At 43.5% G+C, this 17338-nt stretch overlaps 1 long non-coding RNA gene across 1 annotated transcript in view; it reads right to left on the reverse strand.

The window, feature by feature from the left end:
• Positions 1-16614, reverse strand: part of LOC142015092 (uncharacterized) — a 40810-nt gene extending 24196 nt beyond the window's left edge. The window contains exon 1 of the long non-coding RNA XR_012646098.1: positions 16520-16614. This is a non-coding gene — a long non-coding RNA (uncharacterized LOC142015092). The remainder of the gene's footprint in view (positions 1-16519) is intronic.
• Positions 16615-17338: the final 724 nt, after the last annotated feature.

Raw genomic sequence — 17338 nt, forward strand, 5'->3', positions numbered from 1 at the left:
CATTGAAAAGATCTTTGAGGCTATTTAACATCCAGACTTGGTTCAGTTTCTACTGGCAATAGTGGTGTCAGGTCTATGCATGGCGCAGGGTGAGATTCAAATGGCACAATCTTGTGAGGGGAAATTACTTTTTACTGGTGTCACAGATTTATCCTGGTACGATTCAGATCTTTTTGCAAACTTGAATTCAGTTATTCTTCAGCTGGACAGGATATCCTTATTTTGAAGTTGGTGATTGTCTCTACTTGCTTCAGTCTTTGAGTGGTTTTGGACTTGTGTACCATCAGGGTTACCAGCTGAGTTACACTTGGGTGGATGCTGACCCATCTTGTCTTCTAGGTCACCTGGTTCCTGTCCTGCCTAATAGAGCACCCACTAGAAATATTGCTTCGTTAGCTGCCTTCGCTTCTCATTCTCTTTTTCTGCTTATTGCATTAATCAGGTTTCTTCTAAAGCATGAACTTCAAGTTCAATTTCATTTCTATGCAGATGATATGCAACTTCATTTCTCAGCTTGCCCTCCGGAGCTCCCTGTGCACTCCCACTGTCTTACAATCATTAGTAATTGAATGTCTCTAAATTTTCTAAAACTTTTCTCTGTTGTAGTATAAAACTGAATTGACCTCACAGGATTCAGCTGGAACGGGTGGGCTTTTTTTTTTTCAAGTGTGACTTGCATGTCTTCAAAACTAGGAATTTTATCATTAGCATCAAAAACATGCAATCCTGGCTGCCTTGAGGACCTGGGATTGAATTTTAATGATTATGGCAAGTGAGGTTTGTCAGATGACCTGTCAGTGCCTTTGTTAGAATTTGCATGAGTTGGAATTTTTTAATTTGTCCCTCGTTTGTACATCCTTTGGAGAGATCGGCTTTTCTGTCAGAACTTTATTTTTGCAGGCATCAGGTAGTTATGAATTATGCAGCTTGGAAGGACACTTGGCTAATTAAAAATTTAAAAAAACCTCAAGAACATGAGATTTTGCCTGGCCCAACCATCTGGCCCAGCATCCAGTGCAGTAGTGCCTGTGCTGTACACTTTATGGGAAGTGAGTCCTCATAAATGCACCTTTGAACTGTGCAAGCTCAGAGAGGAACAACTTTCTTTCTGTCTGAATGACTGATCACTTTACCCCCTGCTTGTGTCAAACAGGAAAAAAAAATCATTGTGTAACCCCTTCACCTGGTGAAGCCAACAGCAGCCAGAGCCGGGATCAATAGCTGGGGTTTCCATTCCATCCAACCAACAAAGAACCAGGTCAAGCACCCACCCAGGTACTTGGGAAATTCGCACTGTCCCTGGGACCTCTGAGAAGCAATGCTTCCCCACGTGCATGAACAAAGTCTGAGCACAGAAAAGAAACTTTTAATAAAAGGGAGGGAAGCAGCTTGGCATTAATTTGGGAAACTGCCACAAACAGAGTTCATAAACATAAACCATGAGTGAAAGTCCCACCCCCAGTTAAGATGGGTAAATTTCTTTTCCTCTCAGGTTCTTAAGTCCAGCAATCTGAATGTTCTGTTTACATGACCATTGATTCTCAGCACCCCACTCACAGTTGTGCCCTTGGTCAGGCAGACCCAGAGTTCAGAGGTGCAGCCACAGAGTTCATCTCCTATCCTGACTCGGGGAATGTAAGAGGCATCTTACTTGCTCCACTGGCTGCTTATTGCACCTCTGCTGCCAACCTCCTATCACTCCTTACACCTCTCCATCCTGCCCCCGCCCCCCACAGTTGTTTGCCAGTCACCATCTGCCACTGGGCTATGGCTTCAGTCTCAGGAGATTTCAGCTCTAAGTAAGCAGGGTAAAAGAAACAGGTCCACCACAATTCATGCAAGAAAAAACGCTCCTAATGGTGCTAATTTAGTTCTGTGTGGGGGAAAAAAACAGGTCAAACCAGTCAAGACCCTATTGCTGGGAAGCGTATATAACCTTCTGACCATAATAATCTGCCCTAACTCTAAGGCTGCTTCTACACATGCCACCTCCTGTCACAGCTGGCATGGTAATGAGGCAATTTGAAGCAGGCTAATGAAGTGCCAACCTGCATATTTAGCACCTCATTGGCAGCCACACAAATTTTGAGGTACCAAAACAAAAAGCAGTCAAGTGCTACTTGACTGCTAAATTTTGAGGTGTACTCTTCAAATTGTGGATTGTCAGTGAAGATGGGGGTAGCTCCAAAATCAGCACCCACTTCCACATTCTCTTACTCCGATCTAGTTTTGTGGGAATGTGGAAGTGGGGTACTGATTTCAAAGCAGCCCCCATCTTCCCTGTCAATCTGCAATTCCAACTCTGCACTTTGAAATTTGTGCAGATGCCATCATGCTAATGAGGCATTGAACACGTACATTAACGCCTCTTCAGCCTGCTTTGAGTTGTTTCCTTACAACACCACCATTCCACAGGAAAGCAAGACTGGAAAAGCAGCCTTAGTCTCACAGCCTTTTGAAAATCAAGCCCCCACTTAGCAAGATTCATTGTGCTAACTGCCAGCCCTTGCCTTTAGAACAGATTTAGCACAGTCCTTGTTTTCTGTATTCCCAGAAAAAAGTACAAATATTGGCGACCGTAATTCAGCTCTCCCTGCATTTAGTACAAACACAGCTAGTGCTGGGTCACAAATTAAGTTGATTCCAATGAGCAAAATATTATTCCACCTCCTGAATCTCTAACAAATCTCAGCAAAGCAGAAGCATGCCGTGTTTACATAGACACACCCAGGGTCTCTTTCCTCTTTCATCCAGCCATGAGGGAAGTGTTCCTTCCTTTCCCATTTACACTTAATGCATGTAGAACACTAATCAAATCCTCCATATTTACAGTAACCTGAGGCTTGGCAACTAAACTAGCATCTGATCTAAATGTTAGCTGTGAGGCATGTTGACTTGGGGTGGTAATACAGTATGATTTATGGATTTGATAAGGCTCGCCAACTTGACAAAGTTTAAAGATTAAGGTTTGCACCTCTCCCAAGTTAACACAGAGGCTGAGACAGAGTGTGAGAGTTTTGGGGATTTCCAGTGATTACACGGACAATACTTTTAGCAGCACTTATGATTTGTTTATTTTAGCAGCACAATGGTATTCAAGCAGCACTCAACAGATACAAACTGAAGATGTTCATCACAGTTAATATGGGATTACAATCAAAGATTTTATTGAAGGTTTTACTTAACAATGTTATAACAGTACTACAGGTTACTTAACTACCTGCACTTGTGGTTTAAACTTATGCTAGGCAAGCAGGTAGCAGAACTCCCTGATTCCTCTGAAAGCTTTAGAGGCTGATGCCAGCTCACTTCGATTGGGCGAGGGGGGAAGGTAGCAAAGATAACAGACAGACAAACAGAGAGAGAGAGAGAGAGAGAGAGGGAGTAAGTGGAAGATACACCTTGGTGCACATTCCATCTAGAACCCCTTCACCATATAGTGAAGGGTTCTTACACCTGTTTTTTCTTATAGCACTTAAATACTGAAGCTAAATTAAGCTCTGATTTCACAGAATTTTTGACAGTTAACAATACCTCAGGTTTTCTGATGACCTTAACATGTATGTTTTTGAGACCAATTTCTGATAAAAGGTTGAGGAAAAACCATGGTTAAGTGACCTTTGTTTGAATTTAGTTGGTAACATCACACCTTTCCCACCAGGGTAAGTGGGGGAAGCTGGAACACCAATTGGTGTCAGAAAAGTGTTGCAGATAGTGAATATTTACACGTATTTTTTAACATTATTAAAATGACCTGTTTGACCCTAACTTTTTTTATAAACAGGGTAGAAGAAAAACACTTTCTAAAAAGCCACTCGTGCCATATTTCACTGGCAGGCTGCTTGTGTTAAAGCTGACATGAAAGATAAGAAAAAATAGGCCTCTTTGGCCTAAGTTAGCTATACTACAATGGCTTCTTGGTATATGGCTAAAGTAGCACAAATCCTTATTTAAACTACATGTTAAACTACATTTCAAACTACAATTGAGCTAGTACAGGCTACAGACAGTATACAACTTGTATCAAGGAAGATGGTGAGTAATGCAAGATCTACAACTTGACACCAGGTTGTTCTTATGCCAATTGCTTTGTCAGCTCCTTATTGGATAGTTCCTTTAAACAATCAGCATGAGCAGATGGGATTTCAGATTTCCCTTTCCTTCAAATGGTTGTTATGAAAGACTCACGCCAAATTTAGTGCATGGTGTAAGCATCCTTGGATTTCTGCAGACTTGGTTCATTGAGCTGTCTCATTGCACAGACTAAGGAAAAGGTGTGCATTAGTTCTCAAAACTCAGTGGCTGCTCTTCCAGGAACTTCTTAGTCTGACAGGGAGACAAAAATGTGTGGTAGGGGCCATGTGTGTGTTCTGATGCCTTCAGCATTTGCTGAGAGGAGATTTGATGGTACTCTATAACATCATGAATGGTGTGGAGAAAGTGAGTTAGGAACTCTTATTTGTTTGTTCAAGCAAACCAGGGGTCACCCAATGAAACTAATAGGAAACAGGTTTAAAACAGTGAAAGGAAGCAGTACTTCACACAATGCACAGTCAGCCTGTGGAACTTCTGTAATCCATTTGATGAAGTAGGTCTTTGCCCACGAAAGCTTATGCTCCTAAAAATCTGTTAGTCTATAAGGTGCCACAAGACTGCTCATCATTTTTGCAGGTACAGACTAACAGGGCTACCCCCTGATACCTGCGGAATCAGTTGCTAGTGATGGTTGTGAAGCATACACAGAAACGTAACAGCATTCAAAAAAAGAATTGGATTAATTCCTGGAGCATAGGTCCATGACCCTCTATGATCAGTGTTATGCAACAGTTCATACAGTCTGTGCATTCTGTGAATGTTCAGTTTTGTTAAGGAACCCTTGACACATTCAAACAATGGAAGAAAAGCTTATGTCTGTCTCTTCTCTTGCTGCATAGTGTATTTTGAATAAACGAGGGCAACAATTAAGGTGGAATCATATTTGAAAAAAAATTAAAGATGTCTGGATGGCATGAGAGATGCACGAGATTTAGTAAAATAACCTTTAGGAAACAGTCAGAATGGATGCATGGCCAATCGAGGACTGATTTCCACATCAAAATGCTAAGCAATATAGGAAATTTTAATTTAGTAACAAATGGAAGTTATCAATCAGCAAGTGGTTTTACACCATCTAGGTGCCAGTGATAACAATATAATTAGATTTGAAACCTAAAGATGGAGATGAAAAAATGCAATTAGTAAGATAAAAAATGTAAATAGCAGAAAGTGCAGTTTGCTGGATTACAGGAAATATGCAAGGTTAATTGGGAGCAAGAATTGAAGGAAAACTATTAGCAAGAATCTGGAAATGTTCAAACCAGTGCTGGGAGAAGAACATGACAAAACTGGTGTCAGACACCTAGAAGTGATAAGGAAATTAGGTACAGGCATGGTCTGTCTTCGCTCATGCACTGGCCCAGCAGGGACCATCTAAGAGGGGAGAACTCCAAAGCAGCAGTGGGCAGCCTAGGCTAGTGAGTGGCTGCATGAGTGGCCTTCCTTCATCTCAGTGGGCCGCAAGATTGTCGTGAGCAAGACAGTCTCCTGGGATAGAGTCATTTCGCTAATTGTGCTTGCGTACCTAGAATTTGTGAGGTGGGCCAGTTGAACCATAGCAGTATTTTGATTGGATACAGAGGTAGCAAACAGTGCTCACCGTCAATGTGCTGTGTGCAATCAGCACGTGTCTCACTTCACGTGCACTTGCTTTACACGCATGTCACTTTAGTTATAGCAGTAGGAAAACACACATAGATGGAACCAGCAGAATCTGGCAACCTTATGCATGGACAATGGTTAACAAAATATTGCACGGGCCACACCAGAACCCCAATGGGCCGCCTGTGACGTGGTGAAAGGAGGAGCACACAATGTCCAGTCCTTGCATTGCATTCCAACAAGCACATGCAGAGGGCCAGATCCTCTGCGTGTGTCAACCACCATAGCCCCCTTGTCTCAGACACAGTGACACCAGCTCAGGATCTGGGCTCAAGTATCGGAGGGGTAGCCATGTTAGTCTGGATCTGTAACAGCAACGAAGGGTCCTGTGGCACCTTATAGACTAACAGAAAAGTTTTGAGCATGAGCTTTCGTGAGCACAGACTCACTTCATCAGATGCATCTGAAGAAGTGAGTCTGTGCTCACGAAAGCTCATGCTCAAAACTTTTCTGTTAGTCTATAAGGTGCCACAGGACCCTTCGTTGCTGTTACAGGATCTGGGCTGTTATTGCTGAGATGGGTGTCTATATTCTGCGTGCCGACAGATTCACTGCCCTAACCACTCTTCCCAGCTGATCTCAGCCTGGAGCACCCATAACCTGCAGCAAGTGAAGACAGAGAGGCTGCTGTCATAGGCAGAATACAAGGCAGGATCACAAATGTCTTACATGCTTAGACTTTAGACATTGACCTGCAATGTCCCTCAATGCCTTATATACATGCCATTGTGGAGCCTTGGGGCCCCTCATGCTTGGGCGCTCTGAGGCAGCTGCCCCTTTTCCCCCTATGTTAATCTGCCGTTGCTTTTTAATCTTTGGAGGCATGCTTGCAGTGTTTTGTGATGAGGTTTCTATTTTTTGGGGCAGGGAGGTAAAAGAGGCAGCAGCAGCAGCAGCAGTAGCAGCAAGGAAGTTTGTTTTTTCCCTTAACCTAACTGGAGTCCATTCTGCAAGCTCAGTTGCTCCTGGGAACAAGGCTTTGATGGAGATTTCTAAAAGGGAACTGTCTGCTTGCAGTCTGTGATCATCTCCATTGAATGACCTATGTAAGGATACGTCTACATGCAGGGGAAATTTGACACTGTTGATTTTGTGCACCTAGTAGGAACATGATAAATGGAACACTGAGGGTGCCCTGTTGACCGCAGTACTCCTCACTGCCGCAAGGAGTAAGGGAAGTCAATGGGAGGCTTTCTCCCATCACCACCTCTCATAGTGGGGCTGCACCAGAAATTTGACCTTATGTAGATGGACTCCAGCTATGCAGCTCTCATAGCTGGAGATGTGTATCTGAGGTTGAATTTCTTTTCTACTGTAAACCATCCCTAAATAAAATATGCAGCCTGACAAGTTCCAGGGAGAGGGCATTAAAACTGTTCTGGTTCTCCAAGAGAGGCCTTTCAGCGCCACATGCTTGTTTTCACCCTTCCTATACAGTGTTTCTCTTGTGCCCTTCAAGGTGGCACTAGAAACAAATAAGGGATCTCTGAAAAGGGAAAAAATGGAGAGTGACATGGCTGGTAAGAGGTCTGTTGCTGTAACCTGCATGTCATGTGCCATGTTTGTCTTCCTCCCGAATGATAGAAAGGATTTTCTCTGTACCAAGTGCAAGCTGGTCGCCATTTTAGAAGAGAAGGTTAAAGGACTTGAGGCACAAATATCAACCCTCAGGTCCATCAGAGAGGGTGAAGACTTTCTGGAGAGAAGACAACATGTAATACTGCAGGAACAGCAGGCTGCCCAAAACAAAGAGGAGAACTGGAAGCATGTTACCTCCAGGAGGAGAAAACCAGTTCAAGTCTCTCCAATTCCAGTGGAGTTAAGTAACCGCTTTCAGCCTCTCTCCACAGGTGATACGGTGGAGATAATTGGGGCAGACACAATCCCTGGGAGGTATCTGGAAGAGTCCCCACAGTTTAGAAGGCATGGGATGTGCAGTCCTAGGGACGGGAGTTCTATGACCACCACCCCTAAGAGAAAAAGATGAGTGGTGGTGGTTGGGGACTCCTTCCTAAGAGGGACGGAGGCATCCATCTGCCGCCCAGACCTAGAATCCCAGCAAGTTTGCTACTTGCCTGGAGCTAGAATTCAGGATATTACAGAGTCGCTGCCAAAAATTCTTAAACCTGCAGACTATTACCCCATCCTACTTCTTCATGTAGGAACCAATGATACAGTGAAGAACAACTTTGATGAGATCACGGCAGATTACGTAACCCTCGGGAGAAAGATCAAGGAATACGGAGCACAGGTGGTCTTCTCGTCTATCCTCCCTGTGGAAGGAAGGGGTCCACGTAGGGATCATCGAATCACAGAGGTAAATGCGTGGCTGCGTAGGTGCTGTAGCAGGGAAGGATTTGGTTTCTTTGATCATGGGATTCTGTTTCGTGAACAGGGATTGCTGAGAAGAGATTGGATTCACCTCACTAAAAGGGGAAAGAGCATCTTTGTGGGCAGGCTTGCAAACCTAGTGAGGAGGGCTTTAAACTAGGTTTGTCAGGGGAAGGTGACACAAGCCCGGAGGTAAGTCGGGAAGGAGGAGGGAACAATCAAGTGGGTTTCCTGGGTGAAGAGGAGAAAGTGGGCCAAATGGCCCCTTCTCTAAGATGCTTGTACACTAATGCCAGAAGCCTAGGGAACACACAGGAAGAATTAGAGGCCCTGGCACAGTCACACAAGTATGAGGTGGTTGGAATAACGGAGACTTGGTGGGACGATTCGCATAACTGGAGCACGGTCACGAAAGGTTATAAATTGTTTAGGAAGGACAAATGGGAGAAAAGGAGGAGGAGCTGCGCGCTATGTGAGGGAGCAGTATGATTGCTCAGAGCTCCAGTATAAGGAAGGAGAAAATCCAGTTGATTGTCTTTGGGTTAAGCTTAGAGGTGGAAGTAACACAGGTGATGTTGTTGGTGGTGTTTGTTATAGACCGCCAGATCAGGGAGAGGAGATAGATGAGGCTTTCTTCAGGCAGCTAAGTGAAGCTTCCAAATCACAGGCCCTGGTTCTCATGGGAGACTTTAATCATCTGGACATTTGTTGGGAGACCAATACAGCAGCACACAGACAATCCAGGAAGTTTTTGGAGAATGTTGGGGATAACTTCTTCATACAAGTGCTGAAGGAACCGACCAGGGGTCGTGCACAACTTGACCTGCTGCTCACAAACAGGGAAGAACTAGTAGAAGAAAGAGAAGTGGGAGAGAACCTGGGCTGCAGCGACCATGAGATCATAGATTTCAGTATCCGGACAAAAGTAAGAAAGGTGATCAGTAATATACAGACCCTTGATTTCAGAAGAGTGGACTTTGAGCCCTGAGAGACCAGATGAGCAGGATCCCTTGGGAAACGAAGATGAAGGGGAAAAGAGTTGAAGAGAACTGGAAGTATTTTAAAGAAGCCTTACTGAAGGCACAGGAACAAACAATCCCACTGTGTAGTAAGAAATGCAAACATGGTAGTCAACCAGCTTGGCTTAACAGGGAAATCCTTAGTCAGCTTAAATGCAAAAGGACGCATACAAGAAATGGAAACGTGGACAGTTGACTAAGGAGGAGTATAAACATACAGCTGGAGAATGCTGGGCAGTAATCAGGAAAGCGAAAGCACAAATGGAACTGCAGCTGGCAAGGGATTTGAAGAGTAACAGGAAGGGTTTCTACAGGCATGTGAACAATAAACAGGTTATCAGAGAAGTTGTGGGGCCATTACTGGATGAGGGAGGTAACCTAGTGACAGATGATGCAGGAAAAGCTGAAGTACTCAATGCTTTTTTTGCCTCAGTCTTCACGGACAAAGTCAACTTCCCTATGACGGTCCTAGACGATGCAGTATGGGAAGGTGGAGGGCAGCCATCTGTGGGGAAGGAACAAGTTCTGAGCTATCTAGAAAACCTAGATGTGCACAAGTCCATGGGTCTGGATTTAATGCACCCCAGGGTACTGAGGGAATTGGCAGAGGTCATTGCTGAAACTTTGGCCATTATCCTTGAAGACTCTTGGAAATCAGGGGAGATACCGGATGACTAGAAGAAGGCAAACGTAGTGCCCATCTTTAAAAGAGGAAAGAAGGACAATCCAGGGAACTATAGACCCATCAGCTTTACCTCAATCCCTGGGAAAATAATGGAGGGAATCCTCAAGGAATCTGTTTTGGAGCATTTGGAAGAGGGGAAAGTGATCAAAAGTAGCGAACATGGATTCACCAGGGGAAGTCCTGCCTGACTAATCTGATTAGATTCTATGACGAGGTAGCAAGCTCTGTGGACATGGGGAAGTCAGTGGATATGATATACCTTGACTTCAGCAAGGCTTTTGATGTGGTCTCCCACAACATTCTTGTCCATAAGTTAAGGAAATATGGATTGGATCCTTGGACTATAAGATGGATAGGAACCTGGCTTGATGGTCGGGCCCAATGGGTAGTGGTCAATGGCTCAATATCTGGATGGAGGTCTGTTTCAAGCGGAGTGCCGCAAGGCTCGGTTCTGGGGCCGGTGTTACTCAATATCTTTATTAATGACCTGGACGAGGGACTGGATTGCACCCTCATCAAGTTTGCAGGTGACACAAAACTAGGGGGAGAGGTAGATACGTTGGAGGGTACAGAGAAAATCCAGAGGGACTTGGATAAATTGGAGGACTGGGCCAAAAGAAATCTGATGCGGTTCAATAAGGAGAAGTATAGAGTCCTGCACCTGGGGCGGAAGAATCCCAAACATTGTTACAGGCTGAGGACTGACTGGCTCAGCAGCAGTATGCTGGAAAGGGACATCGGGGTTATGGTGGATGAAAGGCTGGATATGAGTAAACAGTGTGCCCTTGTAGCCAAGAAAGCTAACGGCATACTGGGGTGCATTAGGAGGAGCATTTCAAGCAGATCTAGAGAAGTAATTATTCCTCTTTATTCGGCACTGGTGAGGTCACTTCTGGAACATTGTATCCAGTTTTGGGCCCCCCAGTATGAAAAGGATGTGGATTTGCTGGAGCAGGTTCAGCGAAGGGCAACAAAAATGATTAAGGGTTTGGAGCACAAGACCTATGAGGATAGGCTGAGGGATTTGGGCTTGTTTAGTTTCCAGAAGAGAAGACTTAGAGGTGATTTAATAGCAGCCTTCAACTTCCTGAAGGGGAGCTCTAACAAGGAAGGTGAGAAACTGTTCTCAGAGGTGTCAGATGGCAGAACAAGGAGTAATGGTCTGAAGTTGAAGAGGGAGAGGTGTAGGTTAGATGTTAGGAAAAACTACTTCACCAGGAGGGTGGTGAAGCACTGGAATGCGTTGCCTAGAGAGGTGGTGGATTCTCCATCCCTTGAGGTTCTTAAGTCCTGCCTTGACAAAGTCCTGTCTGGGATGACTTAGTGGGGGTTGATCCTGCTTGAAGCAGGGGGCTGGACTAGATGACCTCCTGAGGTCCCTTCCAGCCCTGTGATTCTGTGAATTAGTGCCTGACGCTGTTGATGTGAAGATTACATCAGAAGAGTTTGGGACATGGCCATGAAGCTGAAAATAGAAGTGTGAGTCCAATCTGTAGACATTGACCTGAGAACATACCTCATTTTAACTGCCACAGCTTGGCTCAGAAATGTCGTGACCTGAACAAACTATTATGATTATTTGCAGGTGGTTTTTCTGTAAATGAATGCAATACAAAAAACGCTGAAATGACACCAGGCCTCACATCGGTAAATTTTGAAAGGAAATGAAGACTCAAGGTCACCGTGATTCATGGATTCTAAGTCACTCAGCCAGCTAGTTCTGTGTCCTGGTGTGATACTGAAGGTTTCTCCGGGAGCTCCTGAGATGGCCAAACCAGGACAAATTGCTTAAAACAGGGCTACCTACTGCCCAAGACTGAGTGTCCTCCACTGTATGGCACGCCCAACCAGTCACTCAGAGCACTTCTGTTGCCACTCTGGCCAGAAAGAAGTCACACAAGCAATTCCCTTGCACAGTCCAGCTTCCCTTGCTCCACAACCAGTATCCTCCTTCCACTGATGAGAGGTTATGTAAACCGATCTCTCCAAATCCGGGCTGGTTCTTCTAGTCCCAAACCACCAGCCACATCTCTAGGTCAATGTGTGCCTTAATCTGACCCAAAATAGCACACTATGGCCATCATTTAGAATCTCAAATCTAAAGGTTTATTAATAAAAAGAAGGAAAGTAAAGGGTGAGAGTAGTGACAGAGACATAGCCATTTTAGTCTGTATTCCATCAAATCAAAAAAGCAGTCACGTAGCACTTTAACAAAATAATTTATTAGATGATGAATTTTGTGGGGAAGAAGTCTTCAGTGGGTCTGTCCCAAGAAAGCTCATCACCTAATAAATTATTTTGTTAGTCCTTCAAGTGCTACATGACTGCTTTTTTTGTTTTGATAGGGTCAGAATAAAATTGTTAAAGCAATCAAATCACATATACCAGTCACAAAGTTCTTGATGAAGGCTTGTAGCAGTACTGGAAATGCTGCTATCTATAGCCTACCATGTCCACAGTCAAATTCCTCAGATGTGGGTTGGAATCAAGTGCGACTTTACCTTTCCAGAAAGCCGTTCATAATAAGTTGCCACACCGCCTATTGTGGTCTCCCATAAATAAAAACTTCCACTACAAGCACAGGGCCAATGCTTATAACTCCACATATAAAAATGATGGAAACATAGCAGCAGCATAAACAGATTCAGTGAATTGCCAGTTTTCATTACACACCTCACGTGTCTCACTTCACACAAGATTTGGTCCAGTGCTGGTAATAGTATTGTGCATGTTCATTTTAAAATCCAATAGCATCACATCTGGCTCTGAGTGCCATTAGTGCCAGATGCTTTAGGGGAAGGTGTAAGACCCCTACCGTTCACCCAGAAGTGGGATATTCTCAATTCTCATTGTGATGTCTGATCGGTGCAGATCACCTTAAGCCCTGGAAGTCGGGGTTTTCTATACCTTCTGGAGAGCTGTCTGGAGCGACTCACAAACATGAGGACCATCCTTAGAGTGGATGGTTATGAGCCAGTGCACAAACCTCACACTGGCTGTGAGTTTATATACTTAGATTTCACCAAAGAGGCATAAGGTGTGAACTCCTTATGCACTGAGATTGCCTTCACATGTGCCACAGGCAGCTCCTTCAGGCACTCTGGTCTAGCTAGCCACCCAGGCAAACTTTCTTTGCGATAGATGGTACCTTACACCAAAAATCACAATTTTCTGCTTACTCCCCATCCCAAAGGACCGGTCACTTACCCCAGTTAGTTGTAACTCTGATTTCACACTACAACCAGTCCTTGGGTTTCAAAATGAAACAAGCTCCCGCAGTGTGCAAACTCCATGTATCCAGTAGGGCTAACTCAAACTGAACAGCTGTGGATCCCTTGTGTGTGCTTAGAAGTTTTGGCTTCTCTTCTTGAACTCTAACTAAAGGATCAATCATCATCATCACCAACAAACATGGGCTCAGTGCTTGTTCATGTCTGATGCCTCCCCCGCTATTTCCTTCCATCCTTCCTTGTCCAGTGCAGAGTGGCTTAGTTTCTCTAGACTAGCTCCACACTAATCTACCATATCATCTACCCATTCTCTGTGGGATCTGCCTCTCTTATTCAAACCTTCCATTACGCTGAATACCAGGGTCTTGACTTTACATTTGTCATTCATTCTGCAGATATGCCTGAATAGCTGTAACTTCTGTTGTATAACCTTCTGCAGTACAGCAACAATTTTTGGACTGCTGCGCTTTATACATTGAGTCTGTTCTGGTCTGGCTATGATCTGAAGAAGTGGGTCTGTCTCATGAAAGCTCATCACCTAATAAATTATTTTGTTAGTCTTTAAAATGCTGCATGAGTGCTTTTTTGTTTTGATAGAATACAGAGTAACACGGCTCTCTCTCTGTCACTGTTCTGCAGTAGGTTCTCTTTCGGCTGTATCTTCCTATATAATTCCTCATTGCTGACTTTCTGCATTCATCCTAGTCTCAGAATCTTTCTATAACAACTCCTCTCAAATGCCAATATCCTCCTCTTCAAATCTTTCATTATCACCCATGTCACACATCTGTAAAACATGCTGCTGAATACATACATTTTCAAGATGCTCAGCTTTGTTCCTAAGCTAATCACTTTGCTTTTCCAGATGTTATTCATCACCTTAAAACACACTCTTGCTTTCACTACTATAGTTGCTATTTCCTTCTTACAGTCTAGCTCGTACATCAAGTTGCTCCCCAGATACGTGAACTTCTCTGCATTCTCTAGTTCGATCCCATCTACTCTGATCTTCTTTCCTATTTCCTTATCTCCAAAAAACATTGTTTTCATTTTAACAGTGTTCATAATCAGTCCATATTGCTTCTCTTCTCGTTTAGCACCTGTACTGTTCTCACAAGCTTCTTTTCATCTTCCTTCATGATAACTACATCATCTGTGAACTTCAAGTTGTTAATTTTCATCTTGTGCACTGATATCCCTTCTACTTCTTCCTTAATCTTGTTCATCACTCTCTTTAGGTGCTTGATGAAGGCACTCGATGATATTGGATCTCCCTGTCTCGTACCTCTACTCGTTCTAAACCAACTTCCCAACTCTCGGCACATTCTCACTGCTGCCTCTGCATTGTCATTGATATAGTTCAACAACTGCATCAGTCTCCTATCCACTCGATGTGATTCCAATGCTGCCCTAGTCACTTTCTGGTCCATACTGTCAAATACTTTCTGAAAATCGATGAAGCAATTGTAGATGTTCTTGTTCTTTCATTGAGCTTTCTCCACTACCAATCTTAGTGACAATATCTGCTGTATGGTACTTCTACCTTTGCTGAATTCTGCTTGCTCATCCACTAGATATTCTTCTCTCTCTGATCTGAGTCTCTCTGTCGGTATCATTATCAGGACCTTGCCTGGATGACTCGCTGGGGCAATTGTTCTGCAGTTCTTGCACTCTAACGCACTTCCTTTCTTGTGTATTTTCACTAGCATGGATCTTATCCGTTCTCTAGGTTCCTTCCCTTCTTTCCATGCTATATTACATAGTCGGCTTATTTCCTGAATCTTAGTTTCTCCGCCTTATTTGATCATCTCTCCCGTGATCTTATTATTTCCAGGGCTCTTGTTGTTCTTTAGTCGTTTTCTATTCACATCCAAGAAGATGAGGCATTTACAGTCATTCGTCCACTTATATTTCAACCTATGGAATGCTTTGTCAGGGAATGTTGGGAAGGCCTATAACAGAGTTAAAAATAACTATGTATGTTTATGCAGAATAGGTACATCAATATTTATTATCCAAGATGGGCAGAGATGCCTTGGTTTGCCAGAGGCTGGGAATGGATGACCAGGGATGGATAACTTGATGACTTTTTTGTCTGTTCATTCCCTCTGAACCCCGCTATGGCACTGGCCATTGTCAAAAAACAAGCTGCTGGGCCATTTGATAGGCCATTGTTCAAATCCAGTATGGTCATTCTTATGCTTTATGTTTCACAGAGTTTTTTCTGGTGTCTATGGGCCCTCTTTTGTTGGAGAAGAGATGACACCTTTTGTGGTAAACTAGCATTTCACACATGGTAATGCTTCACTATTGACAATGGGAGATAAAATTTTAAAGGAAAAACTTTTATAGTTACAAAGAAACAATTACTTCATCGTGTTTTATTTCCAAGCCCTAGTTATCCTTATCCCTCCTTCAGTGATTCCTTCTGATTCAGCAATGACCTTTTGAGGTGGGGTAACCAAGGCTGCACAGTTTCCACAAAGGCTGCACACAGATATCTACAAAAGCATTACAATAGTCTCTGCATTGTTCGCCATCATGTTCCTCCTTATCCAGCTTTATATCTCCTTTGGACTACAGCTGCTCATCGAGCAGAGGTCTTCCTTGAGCTGTCAGCAGTAACACGTGGGTCACATTCTAAAGCTGATGATAATGTTACCAATCTCTTCTGTAAAGTGCTTTGAGCTCTAATGATATCAAGGGGTTATGTATGATTTGGCACCTGTCAAAGTAAGGCTTACTCATCTCTAATTTTTGATCACCCCAGAGCCTTTTTCTAAATGTAAGTACAACCTGTGCTAACACCCAGGCTTCTGGGACAGTTACTAAGAAGGTTGTCAGGTGAGCTGACAATCTCTGCAGAGCATTTAGCTTTTGACCAAATGGTTAATTCCAGTGAAAACAGTTCATCATCCAGTCTTCTAAGCTGCTCTACTAACATTCTGTCTAACCAAAGTTCCCTTTCTAAAGTGTATCTCCCCATCCCTTTATGGTACCTTGCCAACTTCTAGGATGCTGCACTTTATTTTTCATGCTGCTTCCTTGGAGTGTGAAATTCACCCCTGTGAAGGACCAGGTAGTTAAGTGGTTTTAGCCGTGTGCTGCAGTTTTACAAGCATAATTTGCCTAATGATGAATTTTGCCCGGAAAATAATGCCCTCCAATTTTGTTCCTTCATCTCTTGGGATTTTTAAATCCTTCTTTGAGTCTATAACCCAGGGAAGTAATTCTTAAAATTACAGCGTGGGAGGGTCACCAGTTGTTAAGTGATCTTCAGATGAATTAAAATAATTGTACCCAGATTCTTATCCAACCCCCTGCTAAATGAAAGGACTCTGGCAATACTTCAAGTGAATTGTTTATCATTTTAGCTGCATTATATAGGTGTGAAAATCTGTTCTATCAGCCTACAGAGGTTAGGAGGGTTCTGGGCAATTTATTCCCATTAAAGGGAGGCTCATGGCTTGATATAACACAAACATTTTAGAACATACCTTTTGTGGGAAGCATTTTCAGCACCATTTTCCTTCACAGTATGAAGTGGTGTCTGACAAATTAATAAAACGCTGTAAATTGAAGCAGTCTGCAGGTACTTTATGTCCACTGGCAGCACTGCAGATTCTTGTCACCTCAGATTTCAGGAGAGATGCTGGAGATACAGTATTAGCTCAGCTACATGTCTGTACACCAGTTCAAATTCCAACCGCAATGGTGGCTCTCTGGCCCACAGGAGTGCTGTGATGATTTGCTGGCTTCCTTCCTTGCTCTGTGCATGACAAAGCTAAAACTTCATGCTCAGTGAACAGTAACAAGCTCTGTTTCAAACATGAGGGCTTGCATTGCCACTAGCAATCACAGCAATCATTAACATGCACTCGGCTTCTTGAGAGAGGAGCAATTAAAATGCAGGACAGAAATCAGAATTTGTTTCGGAGGAGAGGGAAGTCTAGCTGGGGAACAGCTGTAATACCAAGGGGGTAAAGGAATAGCATCCAAGATTTTATCTGAAAGTTCCCATGCAAACCTGGGCTTCTTGCCCCAAAATGTAACCCAAAGGTAGAGCATAAACTTTGTCCCAGTTAACGCAACCTCTGTCTCAGCACCTTTGCAGACCTAGCACACACAGCTACAGAGGTGAAAATATACAGTGATTACATGCTCATAAATAAACCGGTCAGGAAGCAGGACCCAATGTAGGCTGCAATAGGGAATTACGTAATAATTCAGACTGGAGGCTGTTTGCATTTAATTTGTCATTTTATTAGCAGGTAGTAATTAATCCTTGGCCTCAATACAGTCATGCCATTGTGGTG

Source organism: Carettochelys insculpta, chromosome 6 (genome assembly GCF_033958435.1).
Source record: "Carettochelys insculpta isolate YL-2023 chromosome 6, ASM3395843v1, whole genome shotgun sequence".
NCBI classification, from domain to species: Eukaryota; Metazoa; Chordata; order Testudines; family Carettochelyidae; genus Carettochelys; species Carettochelys insculpta.